Consider the following 27,943-nt stretch of genomic DNA (forward strand, 5'->3'; position numbering starts at 1 on the left):
TCCCTACCCCAAAAAACCCCCGTCTTCTACACTTCGTTTAGTTTTGCATTTGTTTTTTGCAATGTTACAGAATATTCCTCAAGGTATAGAGTTAGTTGTACTGGGGTTTGAAGTCAACACTGAATAGTAAATAACTCTTCTTCAAAAAATACACTAGCTATCCAAGCCAGTTCAATATATGATGTTTACATAATTTTTAAGTTTACTGAATTTTAATGGCTTGGGTTTTGTGGTTTCTCTTTTGGCCAGGATGGTTTAGCCCTGGATGACATACTCTTGCTAATGTACAGATTATTCCATTAAAATCCTACACCACTCTGCAGGATAACTCATCACAAAACTACTGGGAATCATGCAAGCAGGAGGTGAGCATCCCCTAATGTGATAGATTTTCATTGCAAGCATTGACATCTAAGCCACACTGCTCTGAATTGAAGATACCCTGAAGAATTCTTTCTGCATAAGTACTACCACAGAAATAAGATAACCCTAATTTCAGAAAAATTCAATTTCTCTTCAGCTTCATTGCAAAAGACATATTTCCTTATCCAGTAGCCAAAGCTGAAATCTAGAAATGTTGGAATGAAAATTTAGAAATCCCTCTTGGACAGCAATATGCCTGTAATTCAGAAGGGCCAACTTGGTATAACATTGTATATCTACATATTTTAACCATTGCCTTAATACATGCATGAAGACAATGGAAATGGAAAGGGAAACAAGGTGGGTAGCTACACCTGGCTCTCTGTTGTTCTCTCCAGTGCACAGAAAGAGCAGATAAACAAGATTCAAGAGTTAATAATGTCCGTGTGTTGACTCAGAGCAGACAGTGTGGCTTTTTCCCAAAGGAAGTTTAATCTGATATATTTTCTGTTTGGAACAATCAAAATTATTTTTCAGTAATTCCTGTTGCCTAGATATAAATATGTTTTTCAGCTCAGATGGCAGAAAAAGAACTAAAGGAGTTGGAAAAAAAGCTTTTGAGACAAGTCAAGTAAAAACAGACTGCACAGAAAATTAAGGTTATTGTCCAAGTAGTTCAGCTTTTGAGAGAATTGTCATGAGCCAACTGCAAACTTAAGCCTTACAATAAACAACCAAAAAGGACTAAGGAAAATTAAATTCCATTAAATGGAATTAAGTAAAAAAAAACAAACAAACAACAAAACATGTTGTATTTCATTATTTTTTAATGTAATTTTTTTTACATGCAGATTTTCCTCAAAGACATTTCCACTTTGATCAATTAGCATGTTTAACTTTCTCTTCAAATTAACCTAATTATTTCATATCAATTACTTTTTAAATTGGGAGAAGACTCTTTTTGAGGGGAAGTATTTACCTACTTATCTATCTTTTCTGGTCAGTGTTTTCATAGAGAAACAACTCTTGGTTTTGTGAAAAGTACTGTATCATAAAGCCTGTTGCTGATTTTGTTAGTAGGGTTAGTAGCAATGTAACATTTGTACTCCCCAGCCAAGGAGAGGTCAATTACAGACACTCACTATGTACACACATAATGAAAAGAAGGTCTTCTCCCCTAAGATTTTCAATCAATGGCAGTCAGCATGACTAATGCAACAGGCTTCACATGACAAGCCTATGCAGCACATGTAACTTCATTAGTATGTTCACTTGTGTTGACTGTATGATGTGGAAGGAGTAAAGACATTCCTCAGAAAGAAACTAGCAATGCACAAGCTCCCAGAACATACTCCACCCATGCTGCCCATGTTTCAGAGGATCTCCAGAGAGAAAGGTGACATGAAGACTTTTGGAAGCCTGCACCTCCTTTTGTCATTTAGTCACAGACCCATGGGGATGGGTCAACATTATGGCCACTCAATGGATGCACATTCAGCCATGTGACAATGAGGGACTATGGTGCCTCCAAAAAAGTAGCTGCAAGCAAGACATCAAAATCACTCAAAATACCAGAGGGGCAACTACTAGACAAGTCTCTGCAGAAGAGGATCCCGGCATCGTCAAAGATCATGCAATGAACATGAACTGTTGCAAGAACTGTCAAAACCAGAATGTCATAGTGGGGTATAAAACCAAGAGTGCAGCCAACAAGACACCTTAAGAGCAACCCTATCCTTGGAATGTCTACTTAGAAAGCCTCTAGCTGGAATACTGAGTGTGGATTTGGGCACCACATCTCAAGAAAGACTGGAGCAAATAATGGAGTGAGCAGAGATTGAGCAACTGTGAAACAGAAAAGAGATTGGCCTGAACAAAAGAAGACAGAGAGGAGCTGTATCAGACAGGTAGGACAAGTCACTTTCAAGAGGAAATAAAATAATTTGTTTTCTGTGCACTTATTAGACACAACAAGAAGTAATTGGCTTAAACTGCAAAAAAACCCCAAAGATAGAGCTTAGGTTTTAGGAAAGTGTTAAAAATAATTAAACACTAAATAAATAAGCAGCAACAGTCATTAAATCTCTAAAATTGAAAGGCTCTTCTTGATGCAATCTCTTGGTTTCTTCTGGCCCCAAGATAACATGATCCAGCCTATTCCCCATCTCTGCCTGGACTGCTCTCAGGAGACAGGAATTAACTGGGAGCAGACTGAACAGGTTGTATAAATCACATAACAGGTTGTATAAATACATACAATAGGTTGTATAAACCCACAGTAATACCATGTCTCTGCCCACCTCTGTGAGAGTCTCACGAGAGAAGGCATCAGGGACTGAGTCAACTTTTCCAGAGGAGAAAGCCAAACTGGTCACTGCTTAGCTAAATTGTAGAGCTCAGTTTCAATCTATCAGCATAGCAAAGCACCACATTCAGTTTGACATCTTCTAACAAAATATTCTGTGGTAAAATCTACAGCACTGGGGAGAAAGTGGGAGTGGAGTTCTTCACTACTAGGAAGAATATGAAAGGAAAGACAAAAGTCAAGAATACAAAGAAAAATGCTTTTATTAACTGCAGCTCAAAGCTGCACAACTTCTTGGCTCTGATGGTGTGCTGTAACCTTCAGAGAAGGTAAGATGCATAATGACCCTTTCACAGACAGATAATGCCTTGTGAAGAAATGCAGGAAGCTCAGCAGCTCTGACTGTTACTGTGGCACATAATTCAGGCTGATTTCCACTCGATCACAGTTATTTCTACAATTTTTAAAGAACCAGACTTTCAAAAGAGCTGCTTTAAGGCATCTTTTATGAGGGTACTTTTAACCTGTTGTTTTTTTCCCCCTATCTATGACTTTGAGCAAACTGCCCAGGAGCCAGTAATCCATATACCATATAGAAAAAATACTATCAACTCCAGAAGATAAAAAAAATTTCCCCCAACATGGACATCTACTATTGCTACTTAGCCAGAGTATATTTAGCAAGATTTAACAAGAAAAGAAAAAACAAATATTTTCTCACCTTGAAAAGAAAAGAATATGCTCCTGAACATAAGCTAAAATGAAATGAAATAAATCTTAATCAAGGAAGCTGCTTCTAAATAGTCAGGGGCGACAGGGTCAGGTTCAAACAACTTCAACAGCAAAAGCAGGAGTAGTCTGTTTTGTTGTGCAGCTGCCATTCACACAGTATGGGCATCATTAAATGTAAGAAGGAATATTAATGTTACCTTGAATGCAAATTAAAAATTTGAATATAGTATTTAAACTGTGTTCCGTTTTTTCAAGAATTATGTGTTGAGTCATTTAAATAGGAGGAAAAACATCCGTGGCAGCAGGTGATACATGTAGCAAAGCCTGTCAGTGCTCTAAATGCTGCTTGCAACTCTGTAATCAGTGAGAAGCACTAAAATTCCTCTGACACATGCCACAACAGTCCACAGTACATCTGCACAAATCTCACAAGAGGAGGGGTCTCAAAAGAGCAGAGTAGAAAGGGAGAATCACTTCCCTCGACCTGCTGGCCACGCTGCATTTGATGCGGCCCAGGACATGGTTGGCTTTCTGGGCTGCAAGTGCACACTGCTGGCTCATACTGAGCTTCTCATCAACCAGCACCCTCAAATCCTTTTCTTTGGGGCTGTTCTCAATCTGTCCTCCTCCCAGCCTGTAATTGAGTTTGGGATTGTCCCAAGCCAGGTGCAGGACCTTGCACTTGCGAAGTGCCCAATGAACATTTATAACCAATCTGCTGGAGTCTGGTTAGAGTATGGGCTGGAGGTGTGGAAGGAAAACCAGGAAACAATGCATCAAAACTGAGATTGGATGGAGTGGCTGGAAAATGAGAAAGGGACCTTAGCCAACATCAGGTGTAGTGTGAGTTTCTGGAGTGTGAAATGCACTGCACTTCATTACGCTGGTTGAACATCTCTGCATGTGGACATGAAAGCAAAAATCCAAGGAGGAAAAATACTAATTGAGTTTATCACCTGTCATTGATTTTATGAATACTTTTGCTCCATACCTGGGAACCGCAGACATTTCTCTTTAGTTATCTGCAAAGTCTGAACAGGAATAAGGGAGTTCAGATAGTGCTAGCTACTTTTCCTGAGTCTGGAAAATGTGGAGATCCTATTAGTTCCTCTGCAAAACACTAAGTAGGATATTATTTATTTCCTAAATGATGTACAATCTGGTAACTTACAGACGCTTTCATTTCAACAAAGTTGAATATTTTTATACCTATTTACGAGATATACTATTCATAAAAACATCTCTGTCACACATACTCTCTTACTAATTTGTACAGGGCAGTTAAACTGTGTCAGTACATATTAGCTGGTCATGATGTGTTTCAAACAGATACAAAATACTTTGGAAACAAAGGATAAAGAGAAACCTACATTGCAAATCTGCATTTTCATTCTGAACCCTGAAATTCAGGAGTCCTCGTTTGAAAATCATACAAACTCCACCATGTTGATGTCTACTTCTCTTCAGTGTCCCAAAAAGAATGGGTAATTGGCAGCATATATACATACATGTACAGGAAGTATAGGAAGCAAGACAGACAGATGTGTGAAGTTTCTATATAAGGAAATACAAAATCATCAACTGCTCAACACTCTGTTTCTCATCTTGAGTCTTGAAAAAAGACACCAGACACCTCACAAAGTATCAGTCAGAGAGCAGAGACAGAGAGACACCCTTCTACACGTTATTTAACCAGACACAAAGAATACTGGCCTAAACTGGAACAGATAGGTAAATCTGTATGAACACATAGCATTTTCACCTACACATAGGCTTATTGATGAACTTCATTTTGGTCAATATATTAAACAGGCTTTTATTTTGGCTTGTAAACTACTTATATTTTACATCCTGTCAAAAAAAACCAAAACCACACCACAACAAAACAAACCTAGATCAAAAAAAAACTGATATGTAACAAGGATCAAAGGAAATAAAAAAATCAAGAAAACAGTAAAATCACAGACACATACATCACCCACTTCCAATGTAAAAGAAGGTAAACTTCCCAAGGAAGCTTTCAAGCAAAGCCAGAGGGATTATTAACAAGTTCATCAGTCCATGAAGACAGCTACATACAGTTTGTGCTCATTAGTCTGAAGTTGCTGTCTTGTCTTCCCAAAAGATGGCTTTAACTTTTCCACATTTTAAACCTAATAGAAAACCTGCATGTGGCCAGTTTAGAGGGATGCTGGATACAATACATGTCAACATTCCACGGCTCCTCTGCACCATTTTAACAGGAGACCCTTCGTGACCTTCAACTGTTTTCAACCCCCTCCAGTGCAGCCAGGCTTTCTACTTTTGCTACACCTTTCAGCTGAAGAACTTTCCTTCTTTTGTCACTGTCTATTAAAAATTGCTCTTCAGCTTCATTTGTAACCCACAGACTACTCTGTGTTCTCCTTGTTTCTTTTTGTTTCTATCATAAAGACAGGACTATAAAAAGACAATTAAAGCAGCAGCAATATTGTAAGAGTTTGAAGACACAGGCTCCATTAAGTCTTACATGTACAAATTTTCATTAATGAAAATAGGTTTCAGAACAATTCTGCTCATTTTCACTTAATTGATGGCTAATGGGGTCTCGGTGTGTCATTGTGTGTGTACTGAGGTTTCTTTTAAAGGAAAAGAAAATAAAACAATCTGAATTATCTTAGATAAGCTTTCAGGACTGACAGTAAGAGCCACCTTCTTATGGTAGTGTTTGACTTTTTTCATTAGAGTGATTTGAACAAGTGCCATGAAAATTCCCATTTACTCCCATTATTTACCACCAATTTTATGGCCAATTTTAATGCCTATTACAGCTCTCTAGTGCTTTACCACAGGACAGACATTGTTCTTAGAAAGATGAGGGCAGAGGGGAAGAGGAGATACTCAGCTTGCAAAGGTCACTAAGTGAGCAGAATAAGGGAATACGTGGAAGACTTATTACTGATTAAATACTTATTATCCAGTCAGATACGCTCTGCAAACATCTTACTAAGGCTTAATTTTAACAAGCTTGCTCAAGCTTGCCTAAGCACAAGATTTTTCTTATGTACAAATGTAAAACATTATTGTACCTGAAAGAGGACAAAAGTAACCAGCATCTTTAAAGCGCTTTTCAATATTGCTATAGCCTGCCTTGATGTGATCCTATGCAACCTGCTCTAGGTGAACCTGCTTTAGCAGGGGTGTTGGACTAGATGATCTCCAGAGGTCCCTTCACAGCCCTACCATTCTGTGAGTCTGTTGTTAAAATGATACTCTGCTAATTGCATTGTTCTTACCTTGATTCTCATGCTTCAGAAGAAACTTCGAGGATAACTGAGAAAAAGTAACTTGCAGTGACTCAGTTTTGGAGACAGGCAACAATCCAGTATATTCTCTGCTAGCAATGTACAAGATGGCAGTATCATGATAAACCTGCTAGTGACCATTTCAACAGTTATGCTCTATGAAATGCCACTGTCTATACACTTGTTTTGATAAATCTGGGTAATGGATACCCAGAGGGTCAAAACAACTCCTGATCCTGTGGATGGTTAGAGTGAAAGTTAGAATATGCCATCATTATTTTAGTCTCTTCAAATCACAAGCAAAAATAAAAAGGTTTTTTGTTGTTGTTTTTTTTTTCAGAGAAAAATCTCCCTTTTATAATATTTGCTTTTCATCAAGAAACCATCATTTTGATGCTTTAAAGCCAGAGACAATAATTTCTACTGCTTCTGACACAACCTATTTGGAATTCAGAATGATGAGGAAGGCAATTAACTGACATTTTTCTACATTATAATGTAAGTTAGGGCTCTAAGGCTTTGTCTACACTAGGGAAATTTAGATGAGTTTCTCACTGTGGCTGACACAGCTTTGGCCAAGGCACTGTTAGGAACAGGCAAGGTCTAATGCAGACAAACTCCCAGTCTCAAAAACTGCTATCAGCAATTAAGGCCTTCTTGGAACAAAGAAAGGGATAGAATTCACAGGCATGAATACATCTACACAAGTAATCCAAAAACTCATTGGTAAGACTCCCTCTTCAAAGGAAATTTACAACAAGCCTATTGTTTAACCAAAGATACTCCCAACTAAGGTCAAAATTTTTTCCTTAATTCTTTTACACTGTTAAAACCTCAATTTCTTTAAAAGATATTTTAACTTTGAGTAGTAGTCTACTCCTGAAATATTTCTTAAAATGAAGATTTTTTTTAAATATTACTTTTGATTAAAACCAGGAAGTTGAAAGATTGAATTATTTTCTGAGAATGCCATTTTTAATCAGCATGTCTGTAAAATAAACCCTAAAATATACTTTGTAATATGACTTCCCCACAACATGACTCTGATTCTTTGGTGCCTGTCATCACAGTTGCACAATATTTAAAAGCTACTCTTCCACCTAAACAGTGCTTCTAAACAAAACTTTTTCTATGTAAAAAAATAAATCATTAAAACACTGCTGGAAGGAATATGGTTACAAATGAGGATATTGGCAGAAATCCAGTGTTATTGGGAAGGCAGGATATTCACACTAGTCCTGCTGCCAGTGGTGATTAATTAAAACCCGTTAGATACCTGAAGCCCCAACAATTCATTCAATATTATCCCTATTGCAGGAATTACCTGCTTTGGCTGACAAGATATTTATGCAGGAAAAAAGAAAAGAAAAATCATGACAGCAAAGCTCAAAGACACAAAGATATAAATGTTCATGTTTTATTTACAGTCCCAGCTTTTAATCTGGTGGTTTGCATATCAGGGGAGGTGATTTCTGTCTCCACAGTATAGTTCATCAAGAAATCCACACAAATTAGATGGTAGAACTGCAGAGATCTGAGGCTAAAACCCCTGTGACTACAGAGTAACAAAGAGGTAATGGAACAGCAAATGAACGCAGAGAATGTGGAAGCTGGCAAAGGAGAAGATGGAGGAATGATGAAAATGCCAAATGGTGAGAGCAAAAAAAAACCTCCAGCCCTTCACAAGTTTATCTGTTGGTGTTACACTTTTCTTCGCAGCAGATGCTTCAATTTCCTTGCAAGCGGTGCAGCATTTGGCAATTATGAATGAAAGATATCTTCCCATAAGTACGAAGCATTTAAAATTATTTGCAATTTTTACATTTGTCTGAAGGAGTTTGAATCTTAAATTATACAAGAGAACACACTCAGCAAAGTCCAGTTCCTATGATATGTACACAGAGAGAGAAAACTTTTCCCTTTCAGTCACGCATCCTGCTGACACCCACTCTCTCTGCAGATGTTGGATAAGCATCACTTTGCATACGAAATAACTATTGTATTACCAAAAATATATTTTCACCTCCGTAACACAAATTACATTTTGAGATCTTATCTATGTAACTGACAGAAATTTAGGATTAAGACGACACTACCTTTACTGAGGCAAGACTATACAACAGGTTACACTGAAGTCAAACTAGAATGAAGAAAATCCCAAAACACCCACCTTACAGTCTGTGTGCTAAACAAAAGCTAATAGGTGCCACAGGAACATAGGGCTGAATTTTCTTTCCAAAATAATCTGTATTGCTCTATAAAACCAGTATCTAGTTCTACTTTACATAAAACTGATAATATGAACCACAAGGAGCAATCTAGGTATCAGGATACCCCACCCACCTCCACCTCCCCAACTATATGTAAAAATAAAGCCCATAATCACTGATGCACTTGTTTTTGGCTTTTGAGTCAGAGAATCTGTATTTCTAGCAATCAGCTTGTGAACACATACAGTTGACCTACAAAAAGATTCAAAATCCAAGTAACAAGAAATCAAAGAACACTTTTGTGGGATTTCATACTTCCTTATATACCTGCCCTGAATAAAGACCCTTATTTTCAGCTGTTTAACTAAATTTAAAAAACAAACAAACAAACAACAAAGCAAACGAGAGGAAAACAGGCTGCATGAAGTGAGTTACTAAAATGGGTTCATTAATCAGAACCAAACCCAGATTATGTGAATCACGTCTTTTTTACTTATTTTGCTATGTACTGCTTTGCCAATTATGCATTAATTTGGTTATTGTAATATGATCTTAGCTTCTTCCTGCAATTTTTCTTAAGTAATCTGAGACTAAATATGCATGGTCTTTACACATCAAGCAAAGGGTGCAAAGGATAATTTCAGTTGTACATAACATATTCTTGCGTCTGAGGAAGTAAGTGGAAGAAAGCACGGTGGAGATCAGAGCTGCACACATACTACACTTAATTGTGCAGATAATCTTGTTTCTAGAACAAGAATACAATTGCTACTCTCCTTTAAAAGCACATTTTACCTCCATGCAAATTTTCAATCATGGAGGTATGTTAAAAAATGCTTTGAGTTAGCATAATAAATTTTGGATAAACTTATTCAGACCAAGTCACTTGTATCCCCACAAAGATAAGTTCAAATGGTAGACAAGGGCTCCTAAGCATTCAATGCTTACTAATCAGATTTTCTCAAGAAGTTCTTCCTTAAAGTAGTTCCAGTATGAAACAGTTAAATAAAATATTAGGTAAACTATTATCTCACACAAAGTTAGAAACTCCTCCAAGGCCACACTGGAACAAATAAATTATCTTAACTATTTGCAACTATACCACTACTAGTTTAATGCCTGTTAGGCGACACTCGTTTAGTAAAAACCTTAATGTCCTGTCCTTTAGAGAATACCAGCCACAGAGAGTGACCTGTCCTTTGTTTTGCATGAGAATTTCAGAGCGGAAGGTCTTGGTAAAACCCTTCAGCACACGTGCACTGAAATCCCACAAGGCTACAGGGTGCTCCTTCTCCCCAAGCCTTGACTTTGACAGGGAGAAAGAATGACATGAGGTTTGCCCTTTCTGGTGTTTTGCTCACCCTTCTTAGCATCCTGTGTATATGTCTTGGGACCATCCCAAACTGACAAGGCTTGAAGAATTGCAGCCTGAGGCCAAGTCCCTGCTCTCCCTGCCCTGAAACTACTGGTAGGTGGCACTTGAGAGAAAAATGTACAGCCCTGGGTGGACTCAGGACAATTGGATTCAATTTGTGGTTTCACAATAGATCTTCTGGACAACCACCTGTGCCTTGGTACAAAACCTCCTGCCCCACACAAACTGGTTTGAGACTGTACCTGTTAATGTTTGACAGATGCTCTACAAGGGCTCTGCTTCAATGGGCACATGGCATAGGAAGCAGATCAGAGCTCAGGATGATGTTTGAGAGTACAGCTATATATCACACTGATGAACTGCAGTTTCTATTTTCTTTCACAACATCTTTTATACCTTCATGCCTTTAGTATTTCTATTACTAGTATTACATGTCTATTTACACAAAATTTGTCCCTGACACTATAGGAGATAAAGCTATCACAGTTTTATTGACTGAGCAGAGACATCTACATATGTTTTCCATTAATATTATGCCTAGAAGTTGAGGAACTTACATATTTAACTAAGCAGAAATGGAGAAATACAGCAAAAGAAAAGATGGAGAAGAGATGATTCAGCCAAACCTGCAGCCCTATAGATTTCTAAATATCCTATAATCTTTAAAGTTTCTGTGACAAAACGCAGCTCTCCAGGTATCACTTCTGTACTTTAAGATGATCCTTGGCAAAAGGCATTCAACAAACTGGAACTACGTATATTAAGTTGAAACATATCACACAGATGTTGATATGCAGAGGCAGAAAGAAAATACTCCTTCATTTTGACAAAGAAACAAAACCTTAACCAGTATACATAAAAGCACACTAAGCAATGATTAATGAGCATTTGTCTAATGAAGTGGCTTCTAGTGGTAGAATGAGGCCTCCATGCCTAATTAGCAGATATTAATCTGTTTTAGTTAATCAACCTTAAGAAAAATGATTGCATAAAATAATGGCTTAGAAAAATTAAAACTAATAATGCCCACAGACTGTGCTAAATATTTTGGTAATCATATGCTGCTGACAATTCATAAGATTTAACAAGGTAGAGCGAAAGAAGAACTGACCTCCCGAGGACAGATGATTCTCTTGGGACGTGGTGCCTCTTGTTGCAATTGATACACTGTCAGACACAAAAATGTACAGATCATTAGAAGATAGCAACATACCCAAACTTTTATTCAGATGAGTCGTTTTTAGCCAGAGGCTGCAGAGAAAAATGCAAATGCAAAGAAAATGACAGCCAACGGAGGTACGTCCGTGTCTCTAAGTCATTTATATGAAAATTGGTTGTTGACCTGCAGACTAACAGATCATTGGTTTAACTTTTAGAAGTATTATTTCCTTTTTGTACTTGTTCTTACATTTCCATACCAGGGAGGACTAGTTAGAAAGATTTGTTAGGTATGCTCTCAGGATAAAATCTCACTTTGGTATATACCATGCTGTAACAACTCAAGAACAGTAACACCAGGAGGATTTTTGGATAGGCCAAGAAAAAGTTCAGCACATTTGAAAGGGTTCACCACAATCTCATAATTTATTTCAAGATTTGCTGGCAATTACTCACTAGCAAGCAAACATTCCTTTCAGAGCATTTACACCCTATTCAAAAGGCCATGGATCAATTTTGTGGATCTTTTGAGGGCTGGAAGAGAGAGACCTGAGGCTAGGGGTAGTCACTGAACCCTGGCCCGCAGCCTCTTCACTGCATGTATTTAATGATATCCTCTCCTTCCTTTCCACTCCAGAGTTGTGAGAAGAAGTTGACATGCAATGACAGTAATCAATTCCAGCGCAGACAGACTGTCTCTCTGTAGCTCCAGTAAAAATCCCAGAGGTTTGGATTGCCTCCCTTGAGAAAGACCTTCTGGATGCTGACCTTGTATTTGGAAAGACTGTGTCATGTCTACAATTTTTTTTTTAAAAGACCAAGTTTCTAGGACAGGGCTCTTCATAATGCTTCTCAAGCTCAGAAGTATGCCCCAAAAGGTGGTAGATTACGGGAGGAATATAAAAGCCTGTAGGTCTGATAAACACAGAAGCCTTGTTGCAGAAAGTGAATCAAAGTGGTAGATGTTACTCTTGAGCACCTTTTCCCACCTTCTGCACTTTCTCTTTAAATGGGGCTAGGGTGACATCTGAGAAGTGAGGAAATCCTCAGCTTGCACCCAAGTTTGTCACTCAGGGGATGTGAAAGCTTTGGGGGCTTCTGTTGTCTGTTAATGTCAGAGTGGAAAAAACTATAACCTTTCCTTTTTCCAACCCAACGTTCACCCCGGTTTCTTGGAGGGGCAGGATGTTAATGATTTCTTATATTCCCAAACAGTTTTAGCATATATGGATGTGATGCAGCTCCAAATTTGTACTCAGGCTTTGGATTTAATTAATCAGCACTGCCAGATCTCCCACTACTTTTGCAAAAGATTCATGGTAACTTGTGGTCTTTCTTAACTTTTGCAATAGTGTGATTAAGATTCAAAGTCTTCCTTTTACTCTTTTGTCATAAAATTACTTGTATCCAAAAGAACTGCTAAGCAACACATGAAAATTTTGCTTCAAGAATCAGTTTTTGAAAACTCTAATTATTCTGGACCCCAATAACGGGGTTTTAGAATCTGTTTCCAAATACCTGAATACCCACTAATGCAGCAAGTTACTGATTCTTAATACTAAACACATCAATAGTAACTTTTATCTTCCCCCATATATTTTCAGTAGAGAAAAACAATTCTAAGTAATCAAAATATTGCAAGAGTATGATTGCTTACCATTTAAAGGAAAATACTTATTTCCCCAATTTATTTAAATATTAATCAAAAAGTCACATTTCTTAAAATCTTATTTTTCAATAATCAAATCTATTAAATATTGACTGATGTAGCAAATTAAGCTAGTGGAATTGTTTCTAAGATAACCTTGATAGCTGTGGTGTAAAACAAGTTGGTCTGAAGAACACACAGGAAGCTTGAAATAAGAAAAGCAAAGACCTCTCTGAAATGCCCAGAAGGATCTCTGAGGCTGATAGCACTGGAGAAGCAAGGGTGGGGAGAAGAGTCAGCATTTCACAAAACTAAGAAAGGAATGGCTAACAGGAGAGGGCAGATATATGAAAAATTGAAAGCAAACTGAAAAAACTGGATGCTGATAGGATGCAGTGGGATGGATCAGTGCAGGGATCCATGATGAAAGCAAGAAAGACAAATCATCTTAACAACTGTATTTTGAATAGAATGGGGAAGGTTGCTGTCATTCTTAAGAGAGGCATGGGTAATTAATCTGCACAATAAACTATAGGCTGCCTTAAATGTGCAGGATGAGAAAATGGCCCCAAGTAACAAGCATGACTGAGATCGTGAATGGTGGTAATCACAGAAAACATCATGAATGGGAAATGGTTTCCTGGGAAAGATAAAGAATTCAGATTTGGCCACATTAGCTTTAAATTGAAAGACTTTAAACTGACAGAAGGACAACCCAGTGGAGCTACTGGAGAGACATGCAGAACCATTAGATGGAGGGAGAGAAGACAGATTGGGTACAGAACAAAAGGACTGAGAACCACCAGTGGCATTGTGGTAAGGGACATCAGCCAGTTCAATAGCAGACAGAGAGGAGAGACAGGGAGGCACACAGCTGCCAAAGGTACCCTGAAAAGACACAGAACAAGGCAAGGCAGGAGGAGGTAAAACAACAGTGAAAGTGGAGTTAAGTGAAAAACTGGGAAAAGGCAGTATCTCACAGACTAAGGTGTTAAGGAGCAAGGCAAGTGTGACCCTACCAAAAGCTGTGTTCTCCTCTAAAAAGGTTCTCTCCCTTTTCTGCTTCAAACGACTGCTGTATGAAAGCCTGCTAATGGGCTATGAATACAAGTGCAATATTATGGCTAAGGTGACTTGAGAAAAATGTGCCCTACAGCTAAGTTCCAATGAGCACAGACACCTCATTAGGTGACCTCATTTTCAGAAGTGCTGAACATCCTGCAGCTCTGCCCAATTTCATTATATACTTTTTCCAAAGTGCCTCACACTGACATTGCTGAGACCCCGGCAGAGCTCAGGGGATGGTCATAAGTTCAGAAAGCACATGCCCTTCACTTACTTGCTCAACTGACAATAAAGCCTTGCCTTTCTGCTTCATTTCCCCCCCTCCACCTCTGGAAATCTTAAAACAGAATCCAATGGATAAGGATATGGTTAATGAAAATAATGGAAAAACACATTTAATACAGTGCTAAGCAGTGATCAACATCTGACCCAGTCTATTCCAGCATTTAGAACTGAAAGGCAGGTTAGAGACAAACCCACTGTGATCATAAAAAAGATGACATTTGAACATAATGATGCATTACTATTTTAGCCCGGAGTAAATTAACCTTATAAAAGTCAACTGCATGCAAAAAGTATATATTTATTATTACTGCTTAGAGAACAGCATCAAACTAGGAGTATCATTGTATTCTGTATCCGATGCAAATTAAATGCACAGTAATAATGCACACTGAACATCAGACCAAAATGAAGCACTGCAATAGAAAAATGCAGTAGCTTTTAACTGGTCCTTGTGCCACTTTATCAATTTCATAATTCAGATAGTTTGTCAGCATTTGCAGTAACATAATCATCTGGGAACTTATAAAGTTAACAAAACTTTAATTTATTATTGAATTTCTAGGGGAACATTTCTTTGAGCTGTAAAGTGACTAGTTAGGATATATATCTCTCTTGTTCCTGCTAAAGGACCACTCGTCTCAGGGGATGAATAAGGGAAAATCTACGATAAGTTTTAGAAAGAAATGTCTAATTCCGGAATCTTATCTGTCTATGAAACAAAGAGGTGACATAAAAAAACCCAACATTTACTCCTTTTCTGCCAGGGAAGAAGCACTATCACTTTTTTCATTCTGCAGCATGTCAGGAACCCAAGCTTTCTCTTTTAACTCACCTATGACTAGTGTTCAGCGATGCTCCAGCGGAGAAGAAAAATTCCTATCATCACTTTTATAAAGCAGAAAAGAAACATAACATACTGCCTTCTCGCTGAGAATGCTTCATAGAGTTCCTTGGTTTTACCTCCTCGGCCTCATCTCAGTCATGCATTTATCCACGTGTCAAGCTTGAACAATATGAACTGTCCCATTTCTGCAGGATTACTCACAAGTTTAATTAGGAACCAAAGTTCCTAGCTGAAATAGTGCCTTAATTTCTAACAAAATTGAGCCTCAGACACTGTGCTTATTATCTGATGAAGGGAGGGAGGCAGAGAAACTTTGTGAGGAGCTGAAGCATGGAATCAGCTGATGCTCTGAGCCTTGCCACATTCCTTCACACCAGCATACTGATCCTAAATAATGCAAATAAACACTGAAGTCGCTTGACATTACACTTGCTTAGCACATGCCAATCTCAACAGTGGTAAAAGGAGAAAATGAGTGGTTTCTACATGTCTTCAAAACTCAAGCATGTCTGTGCTGTCGATGGAAGTGAAATATTACTACACTGTTTCAGCAAACAAATTGCCTGCTCATCACATGAAGCAGGTTAAGAGCATTGGTTCTGCTCGAAGAAGGCAGAGCAGCACTGGAGTGGATTACCCACAAAGGTGTCAGGGGCTCCATCCCTGAAGGTTTTCAGGACTGGGCTAGATAAAGCCATGGCTGCTCTGCTCTAGAGGCAGCATCAGTTGTGCTTCGAGTGGGAAGCTGGATCAGCTCACCCCAGAAGTCCCTGCCAACCTACATGTCTGTGATTCCTATCTTCCTTTCTCTCCTACTTCAGTGATGGTAAGAAGGCAAAATGCCATTTCATTTAATATTCCTAACATGCAGCAGACTACAAAAAAGAAATCTGTTATTTGATATTTATTTGTTGATCTGTTGCTCAGGTTTAAATGCAATCAAATCCACTGCCTAGACACGGCTGGCTGCTAGTAACTTCCCAGATTGTTTCCCCAAGTCCCTTCCTGGTAATATAAAACTATTCTTGCCAATTCTTTTATTCTCTGTCTCGGGGCTATCAGAAAAAGTCTGAAAAACCTTGTAATCTGTGAAACCTATGTACCTTCTAACAATTCTTCATAAGCAAAGGAGGAGCATCTGAAGTGTCCATCTTTTCCAAATACAGCTGAAAAAAGCTTGCACACTATGTCAAAGAGTAAGGCTGGGATTCTGAAAGCTGTGGTACTTTGATCAGTATTTGCCCATGGATATGTGCAATACTGTTTATTTGAATACTGTGCCTGCATAAACAGGAAAATCAGCCTTTTTTGAGAAGCTAGGACTGAAGCCTTGATCATCATGTTAATAGAAGGCAACATAGTGCATCTAAATGTAATCAGGACTTTTAAAAGAAATGAAAATCGTATGTATGAAAAATATCTAAATAGTATACTAGCAAAACTTAAAAACTACTACCTAAAACACACCAAAAAAATTGTTAAATAGGCAATAAACACAAACTGCTATGGGTGAGATACATACACTAAGTTAAAACTGTGATGAAACAGGACAGTAGATTGCATCATAGACTAATGCTATCGTTGCACATAACCTCTGTAATTAATCTCCCAGATTGGGATTACTAGCAGAGTAAAGCAGCATACATTACTTAATATTGTAATGAAAACAGTATGTCTGTGGCTAAGCAGCTTCAGCAGTAAATCTCTGTAACCTGAAACTGTTTTCTGCATTTTGAAGCTGTGTAACTTTTTCCAAGGTCATTTATGCGTGAGGTTCAGATGCTGAGGCTGTGACTTTGTAATTACCACAATATTGGCATCCTACATATATTTCAATAGGAAATAATATATTCTTATTCTGTTAGTTCATTGTGGGTTTTTTAACTTTAAAAAAATTTCCTTGGACTATCAGGCAAAAGTATCAGAAGTTTTCCACTGCATGCAGGGATCTGTTTGCTGCACCAGTGGGGCAACTAAGAGAAGGCAAGTAAAGGCATGTGTATATTCCTTGACTTTTTAATGAAAACTTCCTGCAAAAAAGGAAACATCTGTCATTTCAAATCCTGGTCTCAGCAGGAACTTTTCCATTGATTTTGAATTAGCCAGGCTCCTCTTCTAAAAAATAATGCTCAAGTGTCTGCTCCTTTCCAAGTACCCAGCAAAGTACACTGGAATGATCCAACTTACATCAATACAATCTTGCTGACTTTTAAGCATGTTTTTCTTATACCTTCAAAATACTGTAAAAAAAAAAAAATCTCAAGAAAACAGTGTTCTGAGAAGAAATTTTTGTAACTTAATGACATACACATATTTTGGCTGAAAAAAATCCCAGTCTGTTTTGAAGCAGAATGTCATTCTCAGGTAACATAAAGGTGATGTCTTTGAAGTCAGCAAGGTAGTTTAATGTGTATATAAATGAAGTCAACAAGTTTATTCCAGTCTTTAAAATTATACGTGTATAAGCATGTAACTACAGTGATCCTTGTCTTTTTGTAGTTCCATTTTGGTAATGGCACTGGACTGAATTTAAAGTTGCCACAATAAAAGAGATGAGTTTTGCTTAGGATAGTTCTGTATCTGAAAACAGAAAAAAACCAAAACCCTCCACACCAAAACTACAGCTTCATTAAAGTTCCAGTAAGGGTTTAAAACAGAAGATCAAATTTAAATGCCATTTTTAATAAGGGCTTTAAAAGACAATATTTTGTCTTAGATCTGTATTACTTTATTAGAAAATACATTCGGAACAAAGCAAAACGGGGCATAAAATATGCACTCCTGCACTGCACTCTATGGAAATTATTTTTCTAAAGGCAGACAGGAAGGTTTAAAGAACTGATAATGGTGCCTCCATCTTCTAAACCACCACTTCAAAAATCAACTTCTGTTGCTAAGACTCAAAAATATTATTATCTTAAAGTGATTTGGTGACCCATATAAAAAGACAACTATACTGAAGCCTGACCTTTAGTAAATACATGAAGCATTAACCTCTACCTCTGGAATCCTTCCAGAAAATCTCAGCAGAGAAACCATGAAACCCAGGATTTGTACACTTGTAAGGCAACCCAGATACTCTGGCACTCATAACCCTGCTGCACTTATGCCATGGAAAAGCAGAAAAGTTCAAGTTTTGCTGCTTTCCCATACAATAATTTCTACAAGTACCTAGTACATATTTGTCTTTTTTTATCCTAAACGAAGAAAAAGACCTGACAGTAACAAATTATTCAAATTTCTCATATACTTACGGTATGATTTCCATATTGGAGGCTGGTATTCTTCAGCATCTAAAAGAGAAGCAAAAAGATGGAAATCAGTTAGTTGGCCACTGGGTCAAACTGTCAGCATGCATTTTTCTGCTGAGAGACTTCAGCTTGTCAGCAAAATTCACGTCTTTCTCAAGAGAGATGCTAACTCATTTACAGTGCAGTTTCCTTTGTGAGAGAAGAATATAAATTTCAACAACCTGTGGGTCCAACTCGCTTTTCCAAAATTATTCAAATATAACAAATGAATTTGCATAGTTTCCCGACTCACCAGTGTTTAAAAAATTATTAACTAGACTGGTAACTACATAATGTATTAAATTTTTTTTTTGACCTGCTAAACTAACAAATCACTATTGGTTTTCAATCAGGCTTCTAACCCCACTATTAAGATTTTAGAACAAGCATCAATGAATAACACACGCCTTAGCTAAAAAGATGCATAGCACAGCCTGAACTTTGATGCACAGACCCGACAGTTCCAACAACAAGATTCAATTACACTTCTTCAACCCACTAGAATATGTAATTGGCATGTTTTCCAGAAACTGCATCAGCAAAAATGATAATTAAAAGTTAAGAGAAAGGAAAGCCTGCAAAAGCTGCAATCGGCAACAGGCAATTTTTGCTGTTATCGACTGATGGGGCACAAAGAGTTGGCATCTTCTGTTAGTGCACGAATTGTACAATGCTGCTGGGTGTATTTTTGGCAGAGGGAGCAGAGCTCCTGTGGTTAAAAGTATAAGTTTTGTAGGGTCTGTTTTAAACCCCTCCTTCCATGCTAAGGATCCAGAGAGCAAAGGGCTGTCCAGGCTGGGAGGGCACGGTGAGCAAATGATCCTGCTCCTCAGGGAGGTTTCCAAATCTCTGCAAAAAACCTGTTCTTTAACCTCCAGCAATCCCAGCAGAGGCCAAGCTTGAGTGTTAGGAGTTAAGTAAGTTGCCATACACCAGCGACAGAGGGTGGGGTACTGGGTACTAGTCTGGCTCTAACCTGCCATGTTGCCAAACACTTTGAAGAGTCATTTATGGGGCGTATGTCATTAACCTCTTAATACTGTGCAAGTATATTAAGGTGTTTGGTATTTACTAAACTTCTACTTTTATGCTAATGTAATTAAATTATAGTTGCATAGCTCATGCTCCTTGTCTATTTATATACACACAACCACTTTAAATATATCCCTGCTAAGTTTGTTTACTAGGAATGTTAATCATTAACTACCATCTGCCACTTTTAATTCTATTGTTTTAAAAAAGGATAAATCTAGCAAACATCACAGTTACTGTCTGGAATAATACCTATGACAATTTTCAGACAGATTGATTGGGAAGCCCATTCAGTTCCAGTTTCTACTATATCCACTTCACAACTTTGGCAAAATTTGAAGTGCTTCCAGACTGACAGGGTTATATACTGTGCTGTGGCAAGGCAAGAGTAATTAGCTTTCAAGTTCATTATACAGAAGGATTATTTTAAATTATATGAAGCTATTCATGAGATCAGTGAAATTTATTCATGCAAGAGTGACTAATTTTTTTCTCCTCTCACATTATAATGCTAATATATTACTTTTTTTTCCCCTCTACATCTGTTGCTCCACATATAGTTTACCATAATGCCATAATACTGTGTATTAAATTTCTGCCATACTTCTGCACTACTGCAAGAGAATTTCTGGATTCACTTGTTCATTAAATATGTTTTTTCCAATAGGAGAAACATTGAGATATTGCAAATATCTGATTATCTATACTTGCAACTTCAGAAAATGAAATAATAGGGGGAGAAACAATGAAAACCAAATGAGTTCCAGTTGTTGTTTTCCAAGTTAATTAGAAAGAGCACAGTAAATTGAACAGTGAAAGCTGATCTACAAGTGGCCATAAAGTGCTTCATTAGCTTGAGACAGACTGATGGTGTGGAAACAGTGCAGCTTAGGTGAAGAACAATCATCCAGGAGATGGTCATAAAACAAAACTCCCAATGATTATGTTAGATTTGTCACGCTTATGAATCTGTCAGCCCAGGAAGAAGCAGACAGAGCCATTCCTCAATAGCTAAAATAATTCTTAAGGGCAGCACACTCTGAGGAAAACCATGGGTCACCAGCTTCACATTCACCATTTTCAGGCACTTCAACAACCTCTGTGATCTCTTCAGCTGATAACATGTCCCTAAATCACAGTATTAATACTGTTTATTGTCACGTTTGATGGCATCCATTTGTAGACAAAAAATGAACAATTAACTTAAATGCAATCTGGAGGCAGAGGTCATGCTTAAAGATCAGAGGGGATGTTTAAAGGAGCCCACATACAGACCTCTTGCTCCCTTTGTGGAAGGAGGCCACTGGGCCCCTGTCTAAACATGGGCCATCTACTGCCAAAGATGCCATACTACACAGCTGTCAGTGTGGAAACCAGCCTCAGGACAGCAATTATAATGCCTGAGTCACCAGAGAAATACAATGACTTTCCTCCTTGTATGGTACAGTCTTAGGATCCCCATTCTGAATAACTAGATCAGACTAAACTTCAGTCCTTCTTTAGTCAGGGGTCAAATGAGACAAATCCTACCTGAACAGACTAGATTACTACTATTTGCCCTTTTTTGAGACTTCTGGTCTGCTTCTTTTTATATTAGTCCTCTTTTCTTATAAGGTAGCTCTACCCATGGAATCATGCTGAACTCTCTATCACTAGACTTAAAACAGCAGGTTTACAGAAGCTGCCAATAATAGTTTGGGTAGCTGTCCCAGTTACTAATCTCAACTCCCAAAGCTTCTTCTGCCTTCAGTTCTGCATGTGGCAATGGTCTCAGCAAGGACCACACACCTCACCTTTGAGCCCCTTAGCAAAAACCAGTCAATCAATCAATCAACCAATCGCTCAATCAGATTTGGCACAAATGATAAATGACCTACATTGATGTCTCATTAAATGGTATTTCCAAAAGGAACTCTGATCATAATGCCTATCACAAGTGTGATTGGGAAAGCATGGGAAGCATGGGGAAAAAAGGGTTCACTGAGGTACTTTTGGGTGGTACGGCAGGGTCTCTCCTATTGCTGTTTTCTTGAAAGGTTCACACTCTTGACAGTGACTTCTTGTCTAAGCTCAGAAACCAAGCCAGCTAAGGTTGAAAGCAGTTGTCACAGAAGAAACTCAGAGCACAAGATCAAGTGTAAGTTCTGAAAAACTAACCAAAATGTCCCAGGGGCAACTATGATTACTCCTTTCTGAGTCCAGAGAGACTCACTGTGAAAGAATAACAGAATGTCCAGTTTCAGTCTTTTTTATTATTTCAAGTCTTACCAACACGGTAACAGAAATTACCTTAGCAAAACCAGAAAAACTAAGGACAACTCACTGGGAAGACTAGATCTGGCTAAAAAAAACCCCACGAGAGGCTTCCACAAGTAATATCACAGGCAATACTGTTAACTAAAAGCTTTGAAACATACCAGGTGAGAAGGTTAATATTCATTAGACTTTGAAAAGTAACTAGAAGTTAGTTATATGCTAAACAGAACTGCAAAAGGAATGGTGAATGCTGACTCTTGGGGAATATTACAGCTACTAGGAGGTTTCTCACTGCATGCATAATTGACATGAAAAGATACGAGAGAAAATTGTCAAACCGAAAATAATACTGTGGAATTGGAAAGCAGAAGTAAGGAAAAGCAGGTTAGTTCTTCACTTTATATGCTTTACTCTTCACAGAGTAGAGAGGATAAAAATAATTTCAGGAATAAAATATTTTCATAAAGCTGGTCGAGCCCTGTAAAGCTGAATAAGATAAAAAGACTATAGTAAAGGGAGCACTGAAAAGTTGGCAAAGCTTTAAGCATCCAGATAAAACTACACAAGATTTATTTTCTTTAAAGAAACATGAAGACAGAAGACTATTTCTGTAAATAATGGCATAGTAAATGGTTAATACATTACTCAGAGCCATTCTTATACAATTTCTGAGAAATGGGCTTACATTAATGATACAGCAAGTAAATTTAACCATGGACTTCAAACCTTGTTCTTCACCGTGACTGGGTCTATACCAAAGGTGGCACCTTTCTGGAAGTAGTTGTGAAAGACACTGGAATGACTGATCTGCTTTTTATTACTTCCTTGTACTTTTCAAAGATGATGACACAGTGCCAACACTTCTAGTGTTGTGCTACCAGCACTAGGACTGACCTAGCTAAAGCAGCTCTCATAAGATACTAAGCTAAAACTTTTTGAATCTGGTGACTACCAAGAGTGGTAATGTGCTGGAAAAAGGAAACTACAGGAAAGATCATAAACTATGTAACATGAATCAAATGTTTCTGAGTCACAAGTGGTTTTTTTAATTATAATGGGAACAGTAACAGAAATATATACAGAAGCTATACACCAATTCTAGATACTCTAAAAAATATTAATGATTCCATGGCAGTAAAAAGCCAAGCAGACTAGTAGCAGGACAGCTATCAAAGTGGAACCATCACTGTTTGGCAATTATCTTCATAGCCACTATGAAAGAGGAGGTTTTTGGTTGGTTGGGTTTATGTTTGCTTGTTTTTTTGCTTTTTTTTGCCTTTGTCCTTACTAAAGGATTATAAAAAATACTCTGCAGTCCAGCTTGGAAGAACTGCCTTGGCCTGGACTTTCTGCCACCATTGTCTGAAGTTCAGACTTCCTTTCCAGTAACAATTAATTTTAAAACTCTGACCTGCATGTGCAAGAAAAGACACTTATGTGTGAGGAAGAGCCAGTTTGGAAACTACTGGCTTACTGGCAGTGTGTAGATAAATGATTCATCGGATAAACAAGTCTAGTTACTAATTTTTTTCATCTTCTATTGTTATTTTCAGGTTCAAGACTAATAATTATTAGTATTTTAATGCCTTTTATATATTTCTTTTAATGAAATTTTTCCCAGTTTCACAATATACGCTTTCATATTTATAGCTTTGTTTCTAAAACATTTTATGTATGTAATTATATGTATGTATGTAATTAGATATATAACAATAACGTATAACACCGAGTAAGAGGTTATGTGAAAAATGAACAGTGTTTGTACTCTTTGGGCATATATATTTTTCTTCTGTTTTTCTTCATACAGCCAGAATTATACTATACAATTGATTTCAGTGGACATGGCCATCACAGAATGATTGAGATTGGAAGGAACCTCCAAGAGGTCATCTGGTCCAACCCCACTGCTCAAGCAGTAGCACCTACAAGAGAGTGCCCAGGACCATGTCCAGATGGTTTTTGAATATCTGCAAGGATGGAGACTCCACAAACTCCCTGAGTAGCCTGTGCCAGCGCTCAGTCACCCTCAGTGAAGAAGTGTTTCCTTATAATCAGACAGAGCCCCAGAGAGTTTAATTTTTGTGCCTATTGCCTCTGGTCCTGTCACTGGGCACCACTGAAAAGAGCCTGGCTCCATTCTCTTGACACCTTCCTTTCAGCTATTTATATATAGACTGATGAAACCCTCCTGAGCCTTTTCTCCAGGCTGAACAGTCCCAGCTCTCTCAGCCTTTCCTCACAGGAGAGATGCTCCAGTCCCTTCATTATCTTTTTTGCACTCTCTCAATCTCTGTTACACTGAGGAGCCCACAACTGGACCCCAGGTGCAGCCTGTAGGGGAAGGATGACCACTCTCAACCTGCTTGCAATACTCCTACTAATGAAGCCCAGGATGTCATCAGGTTTCTTCCAGGGAAGTATGCATTGCTTAACTAATTTTAAACATGGTATCCACCAGGACCCCTGGGTCCTTTTCTGCCAAGCTGTTTTCCAGCTACACAGTCCTCAGCAGATACTGGTGGATGGAGATAAAAGTGAAAGTGTAATAGGAGGGCTTCTTTGATAAAGTCACTTCTTTTTCAACATGTAAAACATCACTGCATTATTTAATTTCCTTTCTGTGCTTAAAGCTTATCCATTACAGAAGCTCATTTTCATCTTATCTGAAGCCCTGATGGCTCAATCTGGTGGATGGTGTGAGGATTATGCCCTCTCACCAGTTAATACATATGCATATGCAACTATCTCACATTGCAGTCATTTTGCAAATTATTTGAACAGGCACTTTTTTCTGTGTTTGACTGTCACTTGGCTTATACCTGTGGGCATTCTGGTTACTTCTATGACATACAGTAACTGTCCTTGCAGGCACGTCTGGCTACACTTTGAGAAAGAACATTCTTATTTTTTAAGTTGCAAATAATCATGCTGTCAAATGAGAAACTCTCTTTAACTCCTAAAAAGTCTCTGTTACTTTGAAGAGCAAAATTAAATCTGTTGCAGTTAATAATTAGTGATGTAGCTGTTGAAACATTTCAGCTTGTCAAAAGCTCTGTTAATGTTTCATTCAGAAGGCACAGTTGCCCAGGGAGGAGCCAGTAGCTGCCAGCCCTACTGCTGAACTTTCTTGTCATCAGTACATGGGCAGCTTAATACATGGAATGAGACTTCAGCTTTGGTTTTAATGACACACTTCAACTTTCAGCATGAGGCAAGAAACAGAAGTGATCGAGTTGTTTATCTCCAATATAGTTTATAATTGGTGTATTAATTCAGATGATGGGTGCTTCCCACGGCTCTATTATCTTTTTTAAAAAAATAATCAGCAATAGTGTGTAATTTAAAATGTCAAAAAATGCTCACAAGAGAGGTGGAGTTCTGTCTTGCACAGCAATTAGACTGAAACAGTAAGCTTTTAATAACTACAACATAAATTCACAGCAATTTCGTATCTTTTGCTTTTGCCCTCCATAAACTTGCTATTGGAAGCCACTGCTGTAAAGGTAGCTCATTTACTCTGTTCTACCAATCAGACTCTTTCCAAATTGTGCTCTCTCCTGCTTTTGCTTGAGATTTCAGAATAGTATCTTCCCACTAATAAAAAGCTGGGCAGTCTGTGGATAATTCTGTTTAATGCACATCTGATTTACTAAAATGCAGATGACAGATGATGCATATAGGTACATTTAATAATTTATAACAGTTACCAAGTATCAAATAAAATATGACTGTGAAATAAGTGAATTATTAGGGTCCTACTTTGACAGATCACAGGAGATTTGGATTATTTGAATCCACAGCTAAACTTGTAGCACAAAAGCTTAAGGAGCCATGTTCTGCAGCTGGTGAGTAGAGTTCAGCCAACTATGACCACCTTATTGGAGCAATATCCCATTTAAAAAATCTGCCCTTCTATTCTTCACAGATTTAAAGAGAATTAAAGAGTTGAAAATACCATTCAAATTTGGTAACGGAGAGAAAGAATAAGTAGAGTTCTTGATAGCAATAGGAGATGTGTAAAAGGGAAGGGTATTCGTACAAGTCGAGTTTAGAAGCCTCTTTAGGAGACTAGTCTTTCTCAGAACTCCTGCAGGGGGCCCAGGAACTAGAATTAAACAGGTTCTTCCAGAAAGCAAAACCAAGAATCTGGCAGAAGCAGAAGTAAGTAAGCTGATGCAAATATTCCCAATGTTTTAAATACTTCCTGGGAAATTTGTAAGATTTAAGAATGCAGAAGGGTTTTCACACTGCCTCATCTTAGGAAGGTGGGTCCTTTTTAATGCTGAACCACACTGAATCCATCTGACTTTGAACGGCATTTTGGTGCTTTGAAACATTTTGTTCAGAGAACAACAATGAAGAATTTCCTCATGCAAGCCATTATAGGTATGTGTCTAGGATCTAGAAAGGTGGACAATGAAAGAAAAAACACAACATATCTCCTCGATGCTTGATTACCAACCATCTGTTTAAGTTAATAGCTGCCACTCCATTTAATCTGGTAACTAAAAATTATGCCCCAATGCTTGTTACCATTCTCTATTTTAACACTAGTGCCAGTGTAATTAAAATGTAACAGTGATTTTAATATTTTCATGATTTTACTCTATACACCAGAATTATGAAGACATTAAAATGACACAATCAGGGCTCTGACTGATAGGAGAGACTGACATTTCTTTGGTAGGAATAAACACATGACACAAGTTAAATCACATCACATTAGCAGACCTCCTATCTTACACAGATACACCTTAGCTACTAACGACCAGTTAGTTCCTGGCTAAAACTCAAGACCAGATAATCAGTTGGCATATATGAGAATAGCTCCACTGAAGTAATTTTATCACTGTGGCAATGCATTTCCAGTCATTTACTTATTGCACCCTAAAAAAACTCCACCCTTGGCCCCCCAGCCAATGATGCCTGGACCCAACAAAGCAGTGCAGGCATTGTATGAAAAAAAGCATGTGACTGAAATAACCGCAATAATGCCAAAAAATGGCATTAAAAGGGTCACTGTAAAGTATTTCAATTAGAGCATTTATGTTGAAGTACTGTCAGCACATTCCCTGTTCCAGAAATGCACTCATACATTGACTTGACGCCCGTTTATCTGCCTTGTCAAAGGAGACAGCACATTCCCTGAAAACTTATTAACCTTTAGCAAAATTCAAATCATTGCTTTTGGTAACTCTGTTATTTTTGACATGTCATTTTATCATCTTGCTAAGCAAGGGCAGAAGTGTTTGCTTTTGACTGTTCAAGGGTATGAGGTGGTCCCAGTCCAGCAGTTGCATGTGGAGCCTGTTTACCAGCTTTTTAGAGATCACCTCCATCTTGCCCATCTAGCCACACATTCCCCCTTCTCTGGATATATAAATAGAAGTATTTTTAGCAGACTAAGAAGCAAGTGGAAACCCAGAAAGTAATCTCACTGAGCAAAGCCAGGTGATTCAGAGAATTTACACTCATAACTTAAAAAAAAATAAAAATCACAAAATGCATTGTACTTGGCACAGAGACTACTCATGTACTAGGCACCTTATGAACTATGCAGCCTGAACACAGTGTGAAACCTCAGACATCAGAGACAAAAACTACCCTGCCATCCAGAGCATGCATAATGGCCTGCCGAAGAATAAAAGTTTAGCAAATAATTAGACCTTTCTTTGGCTTCTTTTACAGGGCCAGTAGTATTGCTGCAAGGTTTGCTTCTATACATTAAAGCATGAAAAACAGGAAAAACACCACTCACCCACAAAACATACTAATCATTCCCACACTCTTTGATAAAACTCTGAATAATCAGGGCTCCTAGGATAAGAAGCAATACTGTACCTGTGCACTTCCCCTGTTTAAAAAAAAAAAAAAAAAAGACATTTTTCTTTTCATTACATTATTTGGTGGACAGTTTTATCTAAGTGTGTCAATTACATTCAAGTCCAATTAAATTGTTTTATGTGAAGCTAGTTTTTGGATCTTCAATTTAGCTCTTAAAAAAAAATGATTTTGATTAATCATTGTCAGCTACTACTGAGGCATCCATCTTCTCTTTAAATACATTGTACAAATGGACAAAAGCTTCACAAGACT

Source organism: Chaetura pelagica, unplaced genomic scaffold (assembly GCF_000747805.2).
Source record: "Chaetura pelagica isolate M959 unplaced genomic scaffold, ChaPel_1.0 scaffold10, whole genome shotgun sequence".
Taxonomy (NCBI): domain Eukaryota; kingdom Metazoa; phylum Chordata; class Aves; order Apodiformes; family Apodidae; genus Chaetura; species Chaetura pelagica.